A 20,898-nucleotide genomic window follows, 5' to 3' on the forward strand; every position below is an offset into this window, starting at 1 on the left:
CAGCGGAAGCTGCAGAGGTCGGGGGCGAACGTGCAGCTCAGCCCGTCCTGGGCAGAGCGCAGAGGCTCCCGGCCACGTTGCCTGGCGCCGAGGAGGCTGTTTTTTCCACAGTGGTTCATCCTTGGGCACCACTGCCCTCTTTTGTTCAAATTTCTCCTCCCTCCCGGGAGCCTTTCCCTCTGCGGTGGAGACGGGAAGGAAGCCTGCCCGTGCAGCCTGAGAATCGCAGAACCAGGTGGGTCAGCACGGATCAGCCGCGTCTCCCCTCCCTGTGACCCTGAGGACCTCGTAGCTGGGACAGGAGGGGCAGCTAACCCAGGCCACGCAGAGGGCTCTCCCACCCCTGTGTGTGTCCCTTCTCCCACCCTGCACCTGGAATAGAGGCTGGAGCTGCGGTGGTGCCCCCGTAGCTGGGTGGTCTGGAGCCCTCACGCCCCTCCAGGGCAAAGAGCAAGGAGCCCCCCACCCGCTTCCTGGGGTGTGGGAGCTCGGGGCCACCCAGGAGGCTGGGAATGGAAGAGGCTGGTTCTTAGGAAGATGGGCTCCCCACATCACCCTGGGGAGTTTGTACCTTCCAGACCCAAGACTGAAGTTGAAGGTGCCTTTCTTTCCTTCAAGTCTAGAGATGTCATTTGAGGGTATCACTCCCAGGACCAGGCTCCTTTCTCCTTCGCTTCTGCGCTGCTGATACACATGAATACCTTTTCTTAATTAGATGGAGAAATAATTAAATTGAAGCCACTGCTAAACATACCTGCTGGGTAGCAGGGCTGCAGGACAGAGCTTGCACAACTTCCTGACCCAGCTATTTGACCTTGGGCTAATCTTTTAACCTCCTAGGACGGCCTCAGTTCCTTCAGGATAAAATTGAGGTGGGGCCTAAATGTTTTCCAAGATCCAGAAATAAAAATATACTCTTTAAGTGGTATTTTCTGGGAGAGTCAGTATTGCAGTACTATTCACCAAATGCAACCATTCGTAAGGAAAAAAAAAAATATATATATATATATCTTAATTTGAGAAGAGAGTGGCTTTTCTCAGAGATGGCATGTTGAGAAATGAGGGTGGTTCACTGCTGATAAGAGTCTCCATCTTCCTTTATTCCCTGAATATTCTAAAACCTGGATTGGAATGTGACTCCCGGCTGTTCTGTAGGACTGGAACAAGGGCTTTCTCCAAGGAGCAGGCTCTCGAGCTGGATGCAGTGTTTTACAGAAAGCTGGCACTAGGATGTGTGTCAGCCAGTGTTTTATTGACTCCTTCGTGTTTGGCCCTGGAGATAGAGGAGATAGTAGTTAATATTCATTAAGCATTTGCCTGATCTTCAGGGCTGTGCATGGATAATGGATGCAGTTCTCACACAGCCCCATAGTACAGGTATGTGTGACCATCCCCAGGTGACAGAGAAGGAGCGTGAAGCAGAGAGCAGTGATGTCTAGGTCCACGCATGGTAAACGTTGAAGCCTGGCTTTGAAGCCAGAGGCCTGCAGAGACTGATGGATTCCATGACCTTGATGAGGCTGCAGTCTTGGGGGCAGGGGACAGGATGCTAAGACATTAACAGATCGTTTTAACAGTGAGTCCATGAGAGGGCACCTCATTCAGCCCAGGGACGGGGGCTAAAGAGTTTGCTGGGGCAGATGATGCTGGGCTGGCCCTTGAAGAGTGAGTCAGAGTTAGCCAGACAAATTAGAGGGTCAAGGCCACACACGGGGTTCTGGGGTAGACAGGGATCTTGAGCCAGCACAGTGGCACTGAGTTCCCCTGGGCAGCTTTGCACTAGGGTGTTGGGGGCAGGGCATGGTCTCTGAGAGCTATTCAAACCAAGATTCCTGGGTGTGACATAGTTGCTTTCATTACTAGTATCTTCTGGAAGCTTCCGTCAGTGCGTTTTCATTTTCATTGTTTCATTTGTTGGTGGAGGAGAGTGAGTTTAGGGAAAGATCAGGGAACCACCTGTAGCAACCATTGTTTTCACACTTCAGCTACATTATTCTGTCTTCAGTGACTGGCAGCTGCTTGAAGCCTGTGGACTAGAAGTCAGCTCAAGTGCAGGATGTGGCCACAGCGCAGGCTTTGGTGACTTCTACCCGAACAGCTCTGCAGGCAGAGACCCGTTGGACCAAGAGGGAGGGCTTGCAGGTGCTGAAAGTGGATGTTGACGGTCTTGCATTGGGGGTGTTGACCAGACAGGGTTGTGTCTGTGCTAGGAGTGTGCACAGCTTTACAGCATTGTGTTCCTAGGGATGTTTTAGGCTTCCAAAGAGCCACTTGTCAAGCAGTCCTTTGGACCAGGGCACATGTGGTGTTGGGTGGGTGACATATTAAGGTCCTCTGGAGGGAGAGGAGTTGCACAGAACGCATCAAACTGGAATGTCTCTCAGACGTCCCCTGAACTCCTGCTAGCCGTGCGGACAGCTGGGACCCCGTCCTTCCATAGAGTGCCTTGGAATCCAGGAAGTGTTCCTGGCCAGTGCCCTGCTGGGCTGCAGGAGTCCTCCCTCTCCACCCGCCCTCCTCCACCACGTGGTCTGCAGGCTCCCTGCGTTCCAGGACAGACCCTTAGGTTTCTGCACCACTTCCTGCCCCCCACTCCCCGTTCTGCTTGTGGGTGGCGGGAAGGGTTCCCCTTCACAGAAATGCACAGATCTCTGTGTTAGGGGGGCTCTTTTTCCTCAGGTTCAAACATTCTCTTAAATAGGTGTGTGCTGAGCTGGCATCAATGCGAGTACTCTTTAACTTGCTTGGGCTGCTGCGTTGGTTCCGCTGGTGTCTCTAGCGCGTTCTGGCTCAGACACCTGCTGCACCTCCCACTGCTGGAGTAACCTGCCAGCCCCCCGCTTGAGCCTTCCGGGTTCCTCCTCACCTGGCTCCAGCCTGTCTTTCCAGGGCCGATCGCAAAACCGCCACCGACTTGGGCTCTCCCAGCCTCTCCGTGTGCCACATTCCCAACGATCCCTGAAGGCTCAGCGCAAGTGTTGCCTTTTTCTTTGAGCTGTGGGATTTCCTTGAGCTGATGTGGGTGACAGCAGAGATCTGCTCATCCGATACTGGTACTTCACAGATGAGAAGATGGAGCCACGCGGAGCAAACAGGTGACAGAGTTAAAGACCCAGGGCCCAGGCCAGTCTGTCACAGCCAGCCTCATGCCTTCTCTTTCTTCTCTTCTCGGGCAGAAGTGTTTTCTCTGCCAGGTGCTTCCATACCAACTATTTTTTTTTTCAGAACCCGTAATTGCATTTAAATCTCTGTAACCTAATTTTAGTGATTTACGTGACCGTCTTATTTCCTCTATTAAATTATAAGCTTTCCAAGGGTAGGAACTCACACATTTTTGCATTCCCTCAGTGCATATCATGCTCTCTCTGAATGAATTTTTGTTAAGTGATTGAATACCAGGCAGAGAAACCCGGTTCGAGAGGGAAACTGGGAGCAGACCACGAGCGAGGAGCTGTGAATTCTGCATCCCAGCATGATCTGAGCGAGGCCGAGACGCAGGTTCTCTGCGGAAGGGCAGGCCACAGAGCAGTGCACCGGGGGGCTGTGAGAAGTCAGGTGGGAACGTTAGCCTGGGTTCCGGAGTGAGGCCGGTAGAACGCAGCCCGGCCGGGGAGAGGGAGCCCCTGAGAATCCCGGCCGTGTAGACAGCAGGTAAGCGAGTTCCAGCCTCTGTGGGCTCGCTGCTGGGGGGCAGGTGGGCTGAGGCACTTGTGATGCACGGGCCGCAGGAGGCGCAGGCTTTGCCCCGTGATGTCTGCGGTCCAGCAGCGGGGAGATGGGTGAGCAGGGGCGGGGAGAACCGCGTCCGGGGAGGCCTGGCGAGCAAAAGGCAGTGGCAGCGGGGTGAGCGTGGGCAGTCTTTGCAGAGGTGGGCGCGTGGAGAAGAGGGCCCTGGGAGCTGGTGCAGAAGGGGCAGAGACTCCCGCTGAGCAGCGTCTGCTCAGAGGCTGCCGGGGAAACCGGGCTGGCGGGTGAACCCCCAGGAGCAGCAGAGGGAGCGGGGGGGCTCCTTCGCCCTTACGAGAGGGGCTCTTTCTAATGAAAGACTGGGAGGCTTTTGCCAAAGAAATGGCCAGACTTCCTGGGAAGAGTGTTTCCAGGTAAAGGCACAAGGGCCAGACACTCTTACGGCTCTTCCCGTGTGGGCGTTGGGGACGTGCCCCCGCTGAGCGTGCTGGGACGTGTGCGAGGGAGGATTCACAGGGATGAAGGTGCTCTCTGCCTCTGCGGGGGCCGTACTCGTGTGCTCTCCTTCGGCCTGTGGCGCCAGGTGTGCACTCACAGGGCGCTTTGCCTTGGGAGGTTTGTACCTTGCAGAGACCCCGGGGCCTGGCTCTTGTTATGTGATGAAGAACACCAAGAAGCAACTGGTCGCATGGATTCATTTTTCTGACAGCCCGATTGCCACATTGCCCCAGGGCACCTCTTGATAGCACGTGTGCTGGAGCGCAGTAGTCTAGGGCAAGGGGACAGAAGGAGCTTCCAGACTTTCAGAGTTTGGTGCCTCAGGATCTGAAATTTGTTAGCGGAAGAGCATGCATTTCCTCCTGATCCTTGGCAGGAGTCAGACCAACATAGTCCCTGGTATGCATGCGCTGGGGCCGGCTCTCTGCTCAGACATCACGGTTCCTTCGTGCTCCTTTACGTCTCGGCGAAGCGCTGGCCCTGGGCTGGTGGAGGGAGGCTGGCAGTGCGGAAGGTGGGGCCAGATGTAGTGGGAAAAAGAAAAGCAAAAAGATATCTCTGTCTCTTCCGTTTTGCGACCCTGAGGAGCTGCCTGTGTTTCCCTGTATGTTCTCCCTCTGCTCCCGGCCGTCTCGCTACCTCCCTCTTGGCATCGTGCGTTCGGGCAAAAGTGGCCACATATGAGAGTAAGATGTCTCGTTTATCCGAGGACAAAAGCAGGCAGGAAACCAGAGTCCGATGTGAGCAAACCGTAGGTAACGGGCAGGAACAAGGTCTGGAACCCAGGTAGAAGCATCTCTCCCCAGTCTGGCTCTGTCTTCCCGTGGGCGTCGTGCCTCCGTGTCTCTGCGGCTGGGCCACTTCTCTTCTCGTAAGGACACTGGCCATATTGGATTAAGACCCCCCCCCCCCTGTTCATCTCATCTTCACTTGATTGCATCTGTAAGGGCCACAGTCACAGGTACTGGGGCTTAGGGGTTCAACGTACCTTGTAGGGGACACCATCCAGCCCATTATATATGCATATGCTTGGCCAGCCACAGAATGCCTATTAACAAGGCCCTAAACAGGTTTCTGATTCCTGGATCACAAGGCGCTGAGGGTAGGTGGTCGCCGGCACTGGTGCAGCCGCCCTGGGATGTCGCCGAGGGCCCAGGGCCTCCTCTTCCTGCTCCGCCATGCTGTGGCCTGTTACCCTGTGTGCCCACGCTGATTGTCCCTGGTCACGGTGGCTGGCCACGGCTACGGCTGCAGACTTACGTCTTGTGTTTCAGGCAGTGGGGTGGGGGCGGCGTCAGTGGCATTTGGTCCCTTTTAGCAGGAAGAAACAAGCTTTTCCAAAGGTCCCAGTGGTGGGCCCTGGGCTTCATGGCAGCTCCAGGAGTAAGAGAAGGTGGGAGAGTGAGAGGCGGCCAGGCAGGGAGGAGGTCTCTGAGGGGCAGACGAGATAAAACTCGTAAAAACAAACTGCCTTGTGCAGTGCTTGGCTGTGCTAAGCTTTGATAAACTGTCTTTCCCTCCAGGAACCCGTATGTGCGTGGTCCAGATCAGTGCACATGTGGCCTAAAGGTGGCTGGTGTCATGCTAAGCACGCCTGTGCCTTCCGTACAGGGGCACAGCGCGGGGAGCGCTGGGGACAGGAGGTGGCGGTCCTGCCCCAGTCACCCCTGTGCGCCCCTAGCACCTGGCACAGGCCTTCGCCGAGCAGGTGCTCAGTCAATATTTGTTGGACCGAATCTACATCTTCTCCCTTCAAAGGCACTCAAGCCCAGAAACAAGCACATTCGTTCATTATCATATTCATAAATCTCCTACTGTTCATTTATGTGTTATTAGTATTACGTATTTACTTTTGTGCATTTATCCACTCATCTGGCAAAATCTGCTTGGTCCTGGGGCTTCACAGACACATGCAGGGCGGTTCGGTGAGCTGAGGACGGGTGGGGGCAGGGATGGGCGGAGGAGGCTTCGGGGAACAAGGTAGGAGATGAAAGTAGGGTACCGCATTCTGCGGTCAGCAGGACGGGGAGTCATCTCTTAACCTTTGAGGATTTTATCAATCCCAGTTCCACCGTAGTAAAAGCAGCCAGTCCGAACTCACAGGAAGGCCTTTTCACCCTATGATGTTCCTATCCTTCACTTCTCCTGCCTGAGAAACAGCTCGGCATTTAAGGCGCAGGGTTTTCCGTAGGCCGAGTCAGCGTCTGTGGAGGCCCCGCCGTGAGCCAGGTCTGTGCCGTGGACAAACGTGAATGGGACTCAGGGACGAGTCTTCAGTTCCTCCAGAAAACAGCGGATTCCTGCCTGCAGACTGGCTGAGGGAGGGGAGCGTTTCTTATCTGCTGATACTTTAATCGCTCCTGGGACTCTGCTTCCCATCTTGCCCGAAGCTCTGCGTCCTTGACAGTGACCTTGTTTCTCTCTGTCCCCACGTGCAGTGGGGCCAGCTATTCCCCGGGGGTGTGACCAGCCCAGGCGGCTGACCGAGGCCTTGAGCTGTGTCCTGCCGGCCCGGCGGATAGATAAGGCTGTTTTCCCTGGGCGGGCAGGACTTCTTCCCCGTGCGGCTGGAGCAGACCGAACACAGGCAGGTGGAGGGGAGGTGCGGGCTTGGGGCTGGGCTGTCCCCTCTGCAGCCTCTGGTCCTGTGGGGCCCTGGAGCCCTTGACCCGTGGCCACTCCCAAGTGAGCTGCTCCATCAGTGGGTTTCCAGTGTGAAAAACAGAATGCACAGCATCCAGGAACAGTTTTTATATGCATTACATGTTGAGGTCTATATCTTGACTATATTGGGTTAAATAAAATATATTATTAAAATTAATTTCCCATGCTTTTTTTGTTAACATGGTTATGAGATAATTCAGAATTACACATGCAGCTCACATTGCACTGCCCTGCACCTGTGTGGTGCTGATCTGGAGGGACTTGGAGAAGTGTGTTTCTTTCTCCCCAGGTGAGCGGCCTTTTGACCCGCTCTGCCCTCACCTGCCCTGGCATCCGGGGTCTCAGCACTGACCGCGCCCTGCACCTGCATCCCAGGCCTGGTCTGTGCTGTTTCCCTCCCGCTAGATGCTTCTTTTTTAATGTCTTGAGTCTAGGTGTGGAGGCTCCAAACTCCTCCCCACATGGAGCACCCCTGCTCTCTGCAGCCAGTGACGTTCAGACTCAACTATTCACTGACTCAACTCCATTCAGTATGAATTCAGATTCAAAAATTTTTGCACTTTTTTAAAAATATGTAAAATAGAGGGTTTGGGTCAGATGAACTTAACATTTTTCCTTAAACAAAAAAATTCCTTGACTGTTGGAATCTACCTTGGCGTTCAGCATCTTCCATCAGGTTATTCGCCACAGGTCCCCTGATTTTTCCTCTGGTTCCACCTGTCTCTCTCACAGCGGCCAGTGCTTTTGCCATTGGTGTTCTCTGGCCTTGGGTCAAGACAAATGGCTCCCACTGAATCCTGCACGTGTGTTGGATGCCCAGTGAGGACTGGCTGAGAGAAACCTCTCATACCCGTCTCTTCTCTGAAAATTCTCCATCTGCACCCTGGACCTCACCAGCACATCTGGAACCAACTGTGCTGCAGCCCCCCTCCCAGCTCCCGCATCCAGCTACCACTCTCCTCCACTGACTGCCCCATGCTGCGCAGGCTCCTGGACCCTGCTCAGCTCCTGCATGCTCACCTTCCCATGCTCTCGCCTCCACATGCTCACCTCACCTGCATGCTGCTCAGCTCCTGTATGCTCTCACATCCCCCATGCTCTCACCTCCACATGCTCACCTCACCTGCATGCTGCTCAGCTCCTGCATGCTCTCACCTCCCGCATGCTCACCTCACCTGCATGCTGCCCAGCTCCTGCATGCTCTCACTTCCCCATGCTCTCACCTCCTGCATACTCACCTCACCTGCATGCTGCTCAGCTCCTGCATGCTCTCACCTCCCCATGCTCTTACCTCCCTCATGCTCACCTCACCTGCATGCTGCTCAGCTTCTGCATTCTCTCACCTCCCACATACTCACCTCACCTGCATGCTGCTCAGCTCCTGCATGCTCTCACATCCCCCATGCTCTCACCTCCACATGCTCACCTCACCTGCATGCTGCTCAGCTCCTGCATGCTCTCACATCCCCCATGCTCTCACCTCCACATGCTCACCTCACCTGCATGCTGCTCAGCTCCTGCATGCTCTCACCTCCTGCATGCTCTCACCTCCTGCATGCTACTCACCTCTTTGCTGACAACTATGCATTTCTTATTTGTGTCCTGGCTTTCAGAGTTGTCCCCAATTTTCTTCTGCATCTTTGAAACCTGTGGCTTTTGCCAGCTGCATTGCCTGCTGTCACCTGACACTCTGTGGTCCTGAGCTTCCCCATGAACTCTCCCTGCCTCCCAATACCTGCTTTTTCCTGCACCCCAGCCTGGCCTCAGCATTCCCCGATGTGGCGCCCTGCCTTCTCTGAGGGTCAGAACTGTCCCCTCCTCTTCCTCCTGCTTCCAGGGGGCTCTGCGTGGCCCCTCCAGGACTCCTGGGGTCCCCTGAGAAGCTCTGGCATTTTGGAGATGTCGTGGAATGAAGTCAGCATCCTCTTACTCCCTGGACACAGCAGACACGGTGCCGATGGCCTGAGAGCTTTGCCAAGTGGAATGTTTTTAAAGCCTGGAAACAGGGATTCGCTCCAAAGTTTTTTGTTGTTTCTTTTTTAAAAACAAAAAAAAAAAACAGGACTGTTGTTAACACATATGTCATATGAGGTCAACAAAATTTAACTGTTATCGAGTCAACTGAAACTTAATGCGTAGTTTGATAGGCGTCGTATTTAACCTGAGATGAGGTGCCTTTTAAAGTTTGGCTTGAAGTTAGATGAGGGTCACGAGTCCCTGAATGAAGCACCACCCCCTCCCCCTTCTTCCCAGCTCCTCTGGACAGTGAGATGGGGCTCAGAGTCTGGCATTTACCTGTGGCACTGCCGGGGCGTGAACACACCCAGCCCGGCTCCCGGAGCTAAGGAGTGTGTCTTACTCATTGTGAATTTCCCGCGCAGGGCCGGGTGTGCTCAGCTTTCCACTGAACCCAGTACCTTTTTTTTTTCTTTATGATCCTGCCTGAAGTTTTATATTTCCTTTCTACTGAAACTCCACCATGCGGTGGTTTCCTAAACCACGCATGTCTATAAACTGACCCCAGATGGCAAAAACCCTCAGCTGGGCTGCTAATAAAAATAATCATTGTGAAGCTCACCTAATGGTAGTTAGTAAGACTTCAGTTTAAATTATATTTGACTCTTCCCTTGTGTTGACTTATGTATGTCACCCACACCATACTGTTTATGTAGAAACCAGTCTAGTTAAAATATAACTACCATTACGTGATAATAAATACCTTCAGAGATAAGATAGTTTTTCTTGTTAAGCATGAGATTACGGTTTAAACATTTTTTCCCCCCTAAGAGTAGCTAAAAGAAGCATTTTCTAATGTGATAACGTGGACTCTTGCTGCAGGAAGGAAGGAAATATAAATCATGTTGACTCAGCACAAGGAATGAATTTCTGGACCTAAACTGGGTGAAGGGATGGCTTAAGGATAAATGCTTTATTTTTTATTTGCAGTGGAGTTATTACTTTAGACATTTGTACTTTGGGGAATCTGGCTCAAGGAAATGATACTAAATGTGGAAACAAAATAAATGCTTTGTGCATAAATGCACCTCTTCGCGTTTTTGTTTTTTTAAATGACAGCCCCAAATGTGAAACATCTAAATATGGTTAAGTAAATACCGTGCTCTAATGAGATAAGATTTTTTGCAGATTGTGGACATGGGAAAATGTTTCATATATTATTAAGTGGAAAGAATTTTGAGGCAAAATTGTACAATATGAGGTACAGACATGGAAAATATACTGAGGAAAAGATTCATATCTCAGAAGGATTGGGACCTTTTTTTCTTGCTATTTTTGATTTTTTTTTTATTATGGTTGTATTTCATTTTTTAGTGAAATAAGATTATTTTAGTTTTTCTTAAATTAATTATAAATTCTGCCACCCCCAGCACACATACATTTTTATTATTTCATATACAACTCTATATATTTAGAGATATATTTCAACAAATGGATTGACGCGGTGTGTCAAGTGGACGTTTTGCTGCGGTGGGCTTGAATATAAATGAGTACTGGGCAAGGAAGAAGCCCTCTTGTTATTAACGCACCATATGGAGCCGCGGAGACCTCAGCCCACTGTCCTAAAGGGTGGCCCGTCCCGGGGTACCTCACTCCATGCCCATGCAGGTTTGGCTGGTGACAGTTAGTGCCAGAACTATGACGGTGGGGCCATCTCATGGTGTGGCAGGTGTGGTCCGTGCTGGAGCCAGTGAGGCAGGACGTCCTGCTCGAAACTTCAGACCCCGCTGGGCTTGTGCCAAGACCTTCCACCTCTCAGGACACATTCCCCTTTTATTCATCTATACAGTGAGGCTAGTACTAGGGTTGCTTTGTGGGGCTCCATGGAGGAGTAAATAAATCATGGCTATGAAAATTTAAAGGAAAATGTTGAAGGTGTATCCAAGAGACAGATCCACAGGTAACTCCTGGAGCTCCTCGGTGGTGAGGTGTGAGCCCCGGGAGCCCTAAGGGCTGTGGGGACTGGAGTGCAGGTGCTGCTGGGGCATGCAAGTCCACCTTGCAAAACTCCTGAATTGAAAACTGTCCTTCTGGTCCACAAACAGGGGAAGTATTAGGACCACCTAATGATTTTCTCTCGTTTTTTTTTTTTTTTTTTTTTGATAAACCTAGAACAGCCTAAATGAAATAATGCCATATTTCCTCCTTGCTCTGATTTTCTGTTTTGAGTATCGTTTTGTTTTAAATTTATAGTGAAATGCCAGTGACTCATAGTTTTTCTGGAAGTATGCTGTTTAGTCTCCAGATTTTTAGGGATTTTTCGAGCTATTTTTCTGTCACTGCTTTCTAGTTTAATTGCATTGTGTTGTGAGGGTTTGCTTGGTATGACTTCTGTTTTTTTGTTTGTTTGTTTTACATTTACATTGTGTTTTGGGGTCTAGAATGTTCCATTTGAGCTAAAGGACTTCTGTATTCTGCTACTGTTGGATGGAATATTCAGATCAGGTTGACCGTTAGTGCTGTTCATTTAAACTGTGTTCTTACTGATTTTCTGCCTGCTGGGTTTGTCCATTCTGGGAGGGTCTGTGAAAGGCTCCAGCTGTTAGTAGTGGATTTGTCCATTCTCCTTGAGGTTCCATCAGTTTTGCCTCATATATTTTTGCTGCTCTTTTGTAGGGTGCTGCATGTTTAGGGTTGATCTGTCTACTTGGAGGATCGACTGACTCTGTTATCGTTTTATAATGTCCCTCTTTGTGCCTGATGAGTTTTTTGCTTTGAGCTCTGCTTTGTCTGAAATTGACATAGCTTCTCTAGCTTTCTTTTGATTAGTGTTAGTGTGGTATATCTTTTTCTATCCTTTACTTTTAACCTGAATCTTCATATTTAAAGTGGATTTCTTGCAGAAACACAACATATAGCTGAGTTTTTGCTTTTTTATTCACTCTGAATATCTTTTGTTTTTTAATTGGTGTATTTAGACCATTCACATTGACACAAATTTTTAAAGTGGAGAATATTGCATACTGCTATTTGGATTTTTCTTTCTTCCCCTTGTTAGCCAAAGTTACATAGTTAAAGGATTTGCTTTCTAATTTCTTTAAAGAGGGTGTGTGTTTCATCTCACCGTTCTAAATAAACTATTTTTTTTTTTCCTGTGGCAATGCCTGTGCCATAACAAGCTTCTTATTTTGTCCTGATTTGGTATCTGGTTGGGTAGATCAAGTGGTTCTTTGTGAGCAACTTTAAGCCTAAGAATCAGCTTCATTTTTATGAGAGATTTCTTAGAATCAGGAATGATGGCCGAATTAGCTGAATGCTAACAAGAGATCACAACGAGAGAATTAAAAAAAAAAACCAAACAACTCATTTAATTAACTGATAGCCAGGGAGCCAGTGAGCTTGTTCGATAGGTATAATTTGACAAATGTCTGCACTGCTGCAGAGTGCATTTTATTCCCCCCCCCCCCCCAGGGAAGACAGATGTGAAGTGAGTGAGCGCAGGGCAGCCCCACTGGGACCCCTGTGTTCCAGCGCACAGACCATTAGCATACGACGCGTGTAGACAGAGGGCTGCTTTATGGACGCTGGACAAGACCTCTATTCATGCCAAGCAAGCCGCACACGTGAAAACCTCCCCGTGCAGTCGCTGCGTAAGCGTAACTGCACAGAGCTATATACTGCGTTTTGAGATACTCCCCTGCAAGTTCGGCAGCAGGTAAAAAACAGCCCTAGGCTTGGAAATGCACAGAGTGGGGAGAAGCAGAGGGCTTCCTCTGGCCCCCTTTTGTGTGCGCGTGCTTGAGGCACTGTAGGTGAGTGGGAGGGTCCCTCTTCCTGAGCAGCGCTTTGCAGTGATAGCCAGTGGGCCCAGCGTCTAGAAGGTCTGTTCTTTACGGGAAGGAGGGAGAGAGACAGGGAGGAGAAGGAAGAGCCTCCATTAACTCCGACTTCTTTGTGGTTTTCAGAGCAGCCTCCACCCAGGATCTGCTTTCAGGGGGCTACAAAGCGAAGAACCTAGGCCTTTTCTTGGAATTTTAATTCGGAGTTCGCAATGTGTTCTACTTAGTATACATGATCCTTTTGTGAGACAAAAGAAAAATAATTATTTTCTCTCAATGGGTAGCATCTCATGGGTAAAGTATACCGTATAGAAAATCTCTAGCCTCTAAACATTTAAAGTTAGGAATGCAGAGTAAAAAAGTGTTCAAAAAGGAATGAAACGAAGAATAAAATTCCCTCTAGTCCAAAATGATTATCAACAGCTTTTTTTTTTTTTGCATCCTTCTAGAAAAATTGTGTGTGACTTAAATTTACGTTGACAAATGCAGTCGTGTTATATAAATTGTTTTGTACTGTGCCTTTTTATTTGCTGATGTATCTCATACATCTTTTCATACCAGCATATGCAGTTTCAGTTTATTCTTCACTTGCATGGATGATGCAATAGTATTTATTCAACTTGTCCTCTATCAGTGGACATTTATGTCACTTTCCACTGTTTGCACTTGCAAAGAATGCTTGTGAGGTTTTTTTTTTTTTTTTTAATATACACATGAAATAATTTTGCCAATGTATCTCTAGAGTATGTACCGAGGGCAGCCTATGTGGGTCAGAGTTATGTGTGTTTTATATTTTTTGATCTGTTTCCAAGGGTTATGTGCGGGCATTTTTCCAAAATGGCATCCACCAGTTGTACTACGAAAAAATGAAATTTCTTCTTTCACCGCATCCAAGAGTATTGGGTTTTTATTTACCAGTATCGAGGTTTTTAAACCTTGCTGATCTGATAGGTAGGATATGGTATCTTTTTACTTCATGTCTTTAATTAAGAGTGGGATTCAGCATCTTTTCAAATGTTTATCAGCCAGTGACTAGTATTTCTCTTTCTGTGAACTACCTGTTTCCATTTTTTGCCTGCTTTTTTATTGCTGTGTTTTCTACTGACTTACAAATTTTCCTTTGTAAATTGGAGGTATTAATTCTTCATTGCATGTAATGAGCGAAACTATTTCCGATTTTGTCATTTGTTTTTTTTTTTTTTTTTGCTTATGGTATTTTTTTGCAAATAGGAATAAATTTTATATAGTTATATCTTTATGACTTCTGTATTTTTGAAGTCGGCTTTGAAAGGCCCTCCTTTTTGGGTTATAAGCAATTTATAAACAATTCAGTCGTGTGTGTGTGTGTGTGTGTGTGTATGTGTGTGTGTATATATATTTTTTTTTTTTTTTAGTAAAGGTATAGTTTTACTTTTAGGCATTGTTAGGAGACCAGCCTAGTTTTTTCCCACCTGTGTGGCCATTTGTCCCAACACTGTCTCGTGAATGACTCATCTTTCTCCAGTTGTTTTAAGACACTACCTAGAAGCATTTTGAGATATCCACAGGGAAGACACCTGTGGAGTCGAGGGTGAGAACAGGTGCTTTGCAGCTGGACTTGCTCGGGCTGCACCAACCAGCTATCTAACTGGGGCAAAGATTTTAAACCGCTTCCTCTTGTGCAACGTGCAGCTTTTGTGCGGTGGCCTTGTGCGTGCTTTTGCCAGTGCCGTGCTTATCACAGCCACGCTCAGCGAGGCACACAGGCATTGCTCAAGTTAAAACAAACCTTTGTCAAGGTGGGGTGGGTGCTATCCTTGCTTCTCATCGCCACTCCTAGACTGTCGCTCCTCCTGTCACCATCCCGCTTCCTTTTTGTCCGAGTCTTCTCCAGAAGCACCCCATCCCCCGCCCCAGCCGCCACCACTGTCATCAGCCATTGTGGCAGCTAATGCACTGTCCTGCCTCCTGTTACGACTTCATCGTGTCAGGCCGTTCCCCAACTGGGATCCTTCTCTGTGTTCCCTGATCTCCTCCTCCATCTTCCATTAACCCCCCACTCCTGTGGTAATACCCAGTAATTCTGAAATCTGGACATCACGTGGTGTCCCCTTCTGTGACCCTATGTCATCGCAGCTGACCTCCATTTGCACCTGACCTTTAAAAACTCTTCCGCCCCACTGGGACCTCCACCCTGCTTCCCTCGCTGTGTTCATTGCTGTCCCGTGTCCTCACTCCTCTTCTTTCTGGAATGTTGTTCTGGTTTCACAGTCACCTGGCAAAAATCCACCTTTGGCTACATCCAGTTTCCTACAATCCGCACCTGGGCCCGAGCCGCTGGGTGTGGCTGGAGTGACACCCTCTGCCTTGCGGCTCCGGCAGGCACAGCCCAGCAGTTCTGCCGTGTCCCCTTGGCTTGGGGAAACCACTGTGTCCTGGGGTATCCCTCTCCCGCCCCCGGGGCTCCTCCTGCCCTGTCTGAATCTCTGTGTCCAGGTACCAGAGGGCCCACGGCCCATCCTCAGGCCTCGTCTGTTCTCCTTCCCTTGGACAGCCGTGCCCAGGTGAGCTCTTTCGGTCTCCTGACGGCAGCTGCACATCCATCCTGGCGGCTCCTCACTGGTGTCCCCGGACCACCCCGAGCCGGTGCCTGTCCCCTGCATAGCTCTGCACACATGCAGACCTCCCCGGCACGGACAGCTCTGTTCACACGATCGCTCAGGACAAGGACCTGGAAGCATCTTTGACTTTTTCCCCTCTCTTCCTCCTTCCTTCCTTCCTGGGCTTTTGGATCAACCTTTAGAATCTCTTGGGTTTTAGCTTCTCACCACTGTCACCCCGATTTCCTTAGGACAAGTCACCACCACCCCTCGTGGAGCGTGTTCCTTCTGCGTGTCCTCTCGGGTCCTGCTTCCTCACTGCATTCGGGTCTCACTCAACATAGCGCCTCTTCAGAGAGGCCTGAAAGACCACGCCAGGAAAACAGCACCCCCTTCCTCCCCTGGTTTTATTTTATTATAGCTCTTATCACTAACTGACGGCACACTGGTAATGCATATGTGTGTGCACATATATGTGTAACTACACATACACGTATGCATACGTGCACACCCACACATATACACACACACACACATATGCTGAGATGACAAAGTTCTAAAAGTTTCGAGTGGTTGTCCCTAAGTCTATTTTTTTTTCTCCTAGTGACTCCATCCAGCTTAACAAGAAGTGATCTTATATGTAACTCACTAACACGACCCTTTTCCATATTGATGTACATACACTTGGTACAAGTAATAAGTAAAATAATTTTTTTAACATATATTTTTGGTTCAGGTTGGCTTTCTCAGTTATTCCAAACTTTACGTTGAGTCATTTTTTTCAGATGATCCTATAAAAGAGTGAATTAATTAAAACGTATTGAAGCTGCCAGAGGAGCAGACTCTTAGGAAACAGGAACCCTCATCCTGTGCCTGAGTGTGTCCTGTTTGCTTCAGTTACTGTGAGGGCCCTGTGTGGCCTAAAGGTCCCTACACAGTGTGACGTCCTGCAGAGCAGGGACTGTGTCTTCTTCATCTGTCTATCACTCCGTCCTGGTGTCAGGGTGGGTGGTGGGGGTGCAGGAAAAGTTTGAGGAATGGATGAATATTTACTACAGGTGTCCTGTGCAAACATGCATTGCTGGTGTTCTGCAAAAGCAGGCACTAAAAATACCAAGGTTCATTGGGACTGAGCACGTGAAGCCTGTGTGGCATTGCAGCTGGAGTGCCTGGGCAAGCGTGCAGCGTGGCTGGAGGGAGGACACACAACCAGCCGAAATGCTGCAGCGCTTCATCTGTGCCCGTTTGCTGGTGCTGAGGCAGAGCAGGTGCAAGGTAGCTGTGTACCAGTGGGCTGCTGTCTGGGTGGGGACAGGGGCTTTGCAACCTGCCAACAGCCTGCAAACCACACAGGGATATCCCAGCACACCTCCTGGGCAGAGAGCTCAGCAGCCAGGCTCTCCTTTATAAAGCTTTTTATAATGCAGCTCGAAAAGGTGCCTACTGCCAGTGCTCCAGCTGAGCAGAGAGCTTTTCTTCCTGCGGGAGATTTTAATTCTATTTATGGGCTCTTCTTACCTGGGGAAAATGGCAGCAACGTGCAGTAAAGGAGACTTATTATCTTCTGTTTGAAGGATTGGAATTTATTGTCAAGCAAAGGCAGAAGATAGATTTGCAACAGAGCGGATGCCATTTCCTGCAATGTGTATCTTGATGCTGCTCAGGACCAAGGAGGACCAGCTTTCTGTAGGCAAGAGGCCCACTCTCTGTCAGGGCAGGTGACGTTTGGAGGTCCGGTTACAGCTCTCCGCTAGGGGAGACGTTAGCAATGAAGACTACAGCCCTGAGCAGCCCGGTCACTGGTGTTGCAAGAAAATTCCCATATTCAGGCTGCACATGGGCAAGGCTTGCTATTTCAGTAAAGGAGCATTAAGGAGAACATATCCTTAAGAGAAATGTGGGTCTGTCCACCAGGGTTTGTCTCGTGTCTGCTGCTCTCTGATGCTCTGCCTTGAAGAGCCTGGGATGGCCCAGCAGAGGCAGAGGGGGAAAGAGAAAGGTGCAGTAGATTTTGTTCTTTGCCTCCCTGGCCAGAAATGCCTGAAAATAAATAGAGTTAAGATATTGATGTTGTGGTCCTGATGAGCAAAATCTATACTTGAGAAAAGAGAATATTTGGGAAATCCTGGTATAATCTTGCCTTAGTCTTTTAAATTTTTTTTTCCAATTGATAAATTTCTTTCTTCCTTTTTAAATAATAGTTTCATTGAAATATAATTCACACAGCATAAAAATCGCCAGTTTTAAGTGTGCCGTTCAGTGGTTGTTAGCATATTGGTGAGTTCTGCAGCCATCACCACTCTTCCATTCCTGACCATTTTCAGCACTAAGTCTCTGCACCCATGAGCACCCACTGCTTACATACTCCGAGTCTCTGCAAACAGTGATTTACTCTCTGCCGCTGTAGAGTTGCCTATTCTGGACCTTGCATGCGGTTTTGCATGATCTGTGACCTTCAGTGTCTGGCTCCCTTCACTCAGTGCACTGTGTCCAGGACTCACCCACCTGGTAGCATGATTGGTACCACGGGCCTTCTTAGGGCCACCTCCATTGTGTGGCCATCCCACAGTGTGTGTTGCACATTTTCCAGCTGATGGAAATAGGGGTTGTTTCTACTTTAGGATATTATGAATAACGCTGTGAACTCTCACGTGTAGGTTTTTGCGTGGAGATGGGTTTTCATTTCTTTGGGGTATGTACCAAGGTGTGGAATTGGTGGGTCATGTGGCAACTCTATGTTCAACACTCGGAAGAACTGCCAAGCCATTTCCTAAGGCCGCTGGGCCACTTGGCATTCCCACCAGCAGTGTGTAAGGGTTCACACTGCTTCACATTCTTGCCTGTGATTGTATTACCTGTCTTTTGATGCTAGCCGTCCTAGTGGGTGTGAAGTGGTATTTCATTGTGGTTTCGATTTGTATCAATTGAGTAAACATGGAAGGCATCTTTTCATGTGCTCATTGGCCCTTTGTATATCTTCTTTGTAGAAATATCTGTTCAAACCCTTTGCCTGTTTTTTTTATTTGGGTTGTCTTTTCATTATCAAGTATTCTTTATATATTCTGAATACAAGGTCCTCATCAGATATATGATTTGCAAATATATCCTCCAGTTATGTGGGTTGTCTTTTTACTTCTTCTTTTTTTTTTTTTTTTTGAGACAGAGTCTCACTCTCTTGCCCGGGCTAGAGTGCCGTGGTGTCAGCCCAGCTCACAGCAACCTCAAACTCCCGGGCTCAAGCGATCCTCCTGCCTCAGCCTCCCGAGTAGCTGGGACTACAGGCATGCGCCACCATGCCTGGCTAATTTTATATATATATATATATATATATATATATATATATATATTTTTTTTTTTTTTTTTTTTTTTTTTTAGTTGTCCAGCTAATTTCTTTCTATTTTTTTAGTAGATATGGGGTCTCTCTCAGGCTGATCTCTAACTCCTGAGCTCAAATGATGCTCCCTCCCTGGCCTCCCAGAGTCCTAGGATGACAGGCATGAGCCACCAGGCCTGGACTTTTTTTTACTTCTGGATGGTGGTTTCTGACATAAAGTATTTTCATTTTGATGGATTCCAGTTTGTTTATTTTTTTTAATTTTATTGTTTGTGATTTTGTTGCCACATTTAAGAAACCATTGCCTCATTCTAAGATCACAAGGATTTACTCTCATGTTTTTTTTAATAAGTTATAAGAGTTTTATAAGTGTAGCCCTTACATTTAAATCTGCGATTCCTTTGGAATTAATTCTTGTGCAGGGTTTAAGGTCTGTGTCTAGATTCAGTTTTATAGCACCATTTGTTGAAAAAAACCACCATTTACTCACTGAAATGTCATGATACTATTGTCAAAAATCAGTTAAACACGAATGTATTTTTGGTTTATTTTTGGACTGTCTATTTTGATCCATTAATCTGTATTTTCTTCCTTATGCCAGCATTACACTATCTTGATTAGTGTAGTTTATAGTACATTTTAACATTAAGAAATCTAGGTCTTCCAACTTTATTTTTCTTTTCCAGGTTCTTTTGGCTATTCGGGGTCTTTTGGATTTTTTTGTGAATTGTAGGATGAGATTGTTAATTTTTGTAAGAAAGGCAGCTGAGATTTTAATAGAGATGGCATAGAATCTTTTACTCAATTAATCTATTAATCAATTTGGAAAGTATTGCTATCTTAACAATATCGTTTTCCAATCTGTAAATACAGATGTCTTTCTATTTATTTTGGATCTTCTTTAATTTCTTTCAATGATGATTTGGTAGTCTTCAATGTACAAATGTAGTATATCTTTTGTTAAATTTATTTCTAAATATTTTATTCTTTTTGTTGCTTTTCTAAAGTGCGTCTCTTGTAACAGCATCTAGCTGTCATTCATTCTTCCAATTTCTGCCCTTTGGAGTGTCTGAACCGTTTAATGTGATCGCTTATAAAGCTGATTTTATCTCTGCCACTTTACTATTTGTATTCTATGGGTCTTGTGTCTTTTGTGTCTCTCTGTTCTTCCGTTTTGCCTAATAGATAGCTTCATTATACCATTTTATTTCCATTTTTGTTTATTATACATTTTTGAGTTCTTATTTTCCTGGTTGCCCCGGGGACCAGGCGTTTCTGTAGACCTCTCCCTGTGGGAGTCCCACTGGGCAAAGCCGAGTGGCAGTGATTGGGACAGGAGGGGACAGAATAGGAGATCCAGGGACAGTTTGTCATCCCAGAATTGTCTTGTGTTGATGCATTTATCTGTTAAGTTCTTGGTGAATATTTTGCTTAGTAAACCTCAGTCCCTTCTCCCCTGAACTGTTATGCTTTGCAGGTGTTTGATCGGGTGAGATTTCTAGTAATTCTGCCAATGGTCTTCCCTCCAGGCCCAAGGCCGGTGCTGGGGTGAGGCTGGAGAGCCGGGCTTCGTGCCCTGCTCCCTCCACTCTGCCCTCTCAGCGCCCTGCCCTTCTCTCCTCCCCAGGTAGCCGGCACCCTGCTCACCTGACATGCCTCCAGGTGCCCCAGCTCTGCAGGAAGCCCTGGTGCCAGCGACCTTCTCCCCCTCCTTCCTTCGCCGCGGGACATGAGGGAGGAGCCAGCTAGGCGCACGTAAGCGCCACGGGACGGATGCCAGACTTGGCCGGAACGTAGTTCTTCTCCTGCCCTCTGACTGCTCAGAGGTAACTTTGAATTTGGAAAATGAAGGCTTGCAAACCTTAATGTGTCTCTTCTTAGTGGACTCTCAGACCACTGTCCGGCCTGCCTCAATGGATTTTCCTACACCTCTTAAGCCACGCCTTGTAGGCAGTTGCCTAGTGGTTTCCCCTGAATGAATTTTAAAGATGGTCCTCAGCACATTCTGCTAAACTATTGCAGTAGTTTGTGCTTTACAGAGATTTGCACGATTCCTTATTTACTGCTTATCACAGTCTCTCGAGTATCAAGTTTTAGAAGGTCAGAGTGATACACCTAGATGCTCCCTGATTTCTTAGTTCATGGAGAACATAGGGACCGAGCCCCTGTGTCGTGCTGGGACTTGCTCTAGCGCAGGACACACAGGGGACGCAGCCGTGCCACTGCCCACTCTCCCAGGATGCTGTGCTAGTGGGGGCGCGTGTGGATGGTGGGGTGCAGACAGGCACGGAGGGACGGGCAGCACACGGTTGACAGTGCGAAGAAGCAATTATTACCTGCT

The 20,898-nt window shown here is 48.3% G+C and overlaps 1 protein-coding gene across 4 annotated transcripts in view; it reads left to right on the forward strand.

The window, feature by feature from the left end:
• RNF144A (ring finger protein 144A) overlaps positions 1-20,898 on the forward strand; it is a 110,090-nt gene that overhangs the window by 2,101 nt on the left and 87,091 nt on the right. Inside the window, exons 2-3 of one of the 4 annotated variants that reach the window (XM_076000528.1) lie at positions 171-235; positions 20,185-20,383. The exons of 1 other annotated variant lie outside the window; for it this stretch is intronic. The gene's annotated coding sequence lies outside the window, so the exon portion shown is untranslated. Of the gene's footprint in view, positions 1-170; positions 236-10,881; positions 12,521-20,184; positions 20,384-20,898 lie in introns of those variants that run through there. 2 more of the 4 variants (XM_020288672.2, XM_076000527.1) reach the window with 2 other exon arrangements.

Source organism: Microcebus murinus, chromosome 3 (genome assembly GCF_040939455.1).
Source record: "Microcebus murinus isolate Inina chromosome 3, M.murinus_Inina_mat1.0, whole genome shotgun sequence".
Taxonomy (NCBI): domain Eukaryota; kingdom Metazoa; phylum Chordata; class Mammalia; order Primates; family Cheirogaleidae; genus Microcebus; species Microcebus murinus.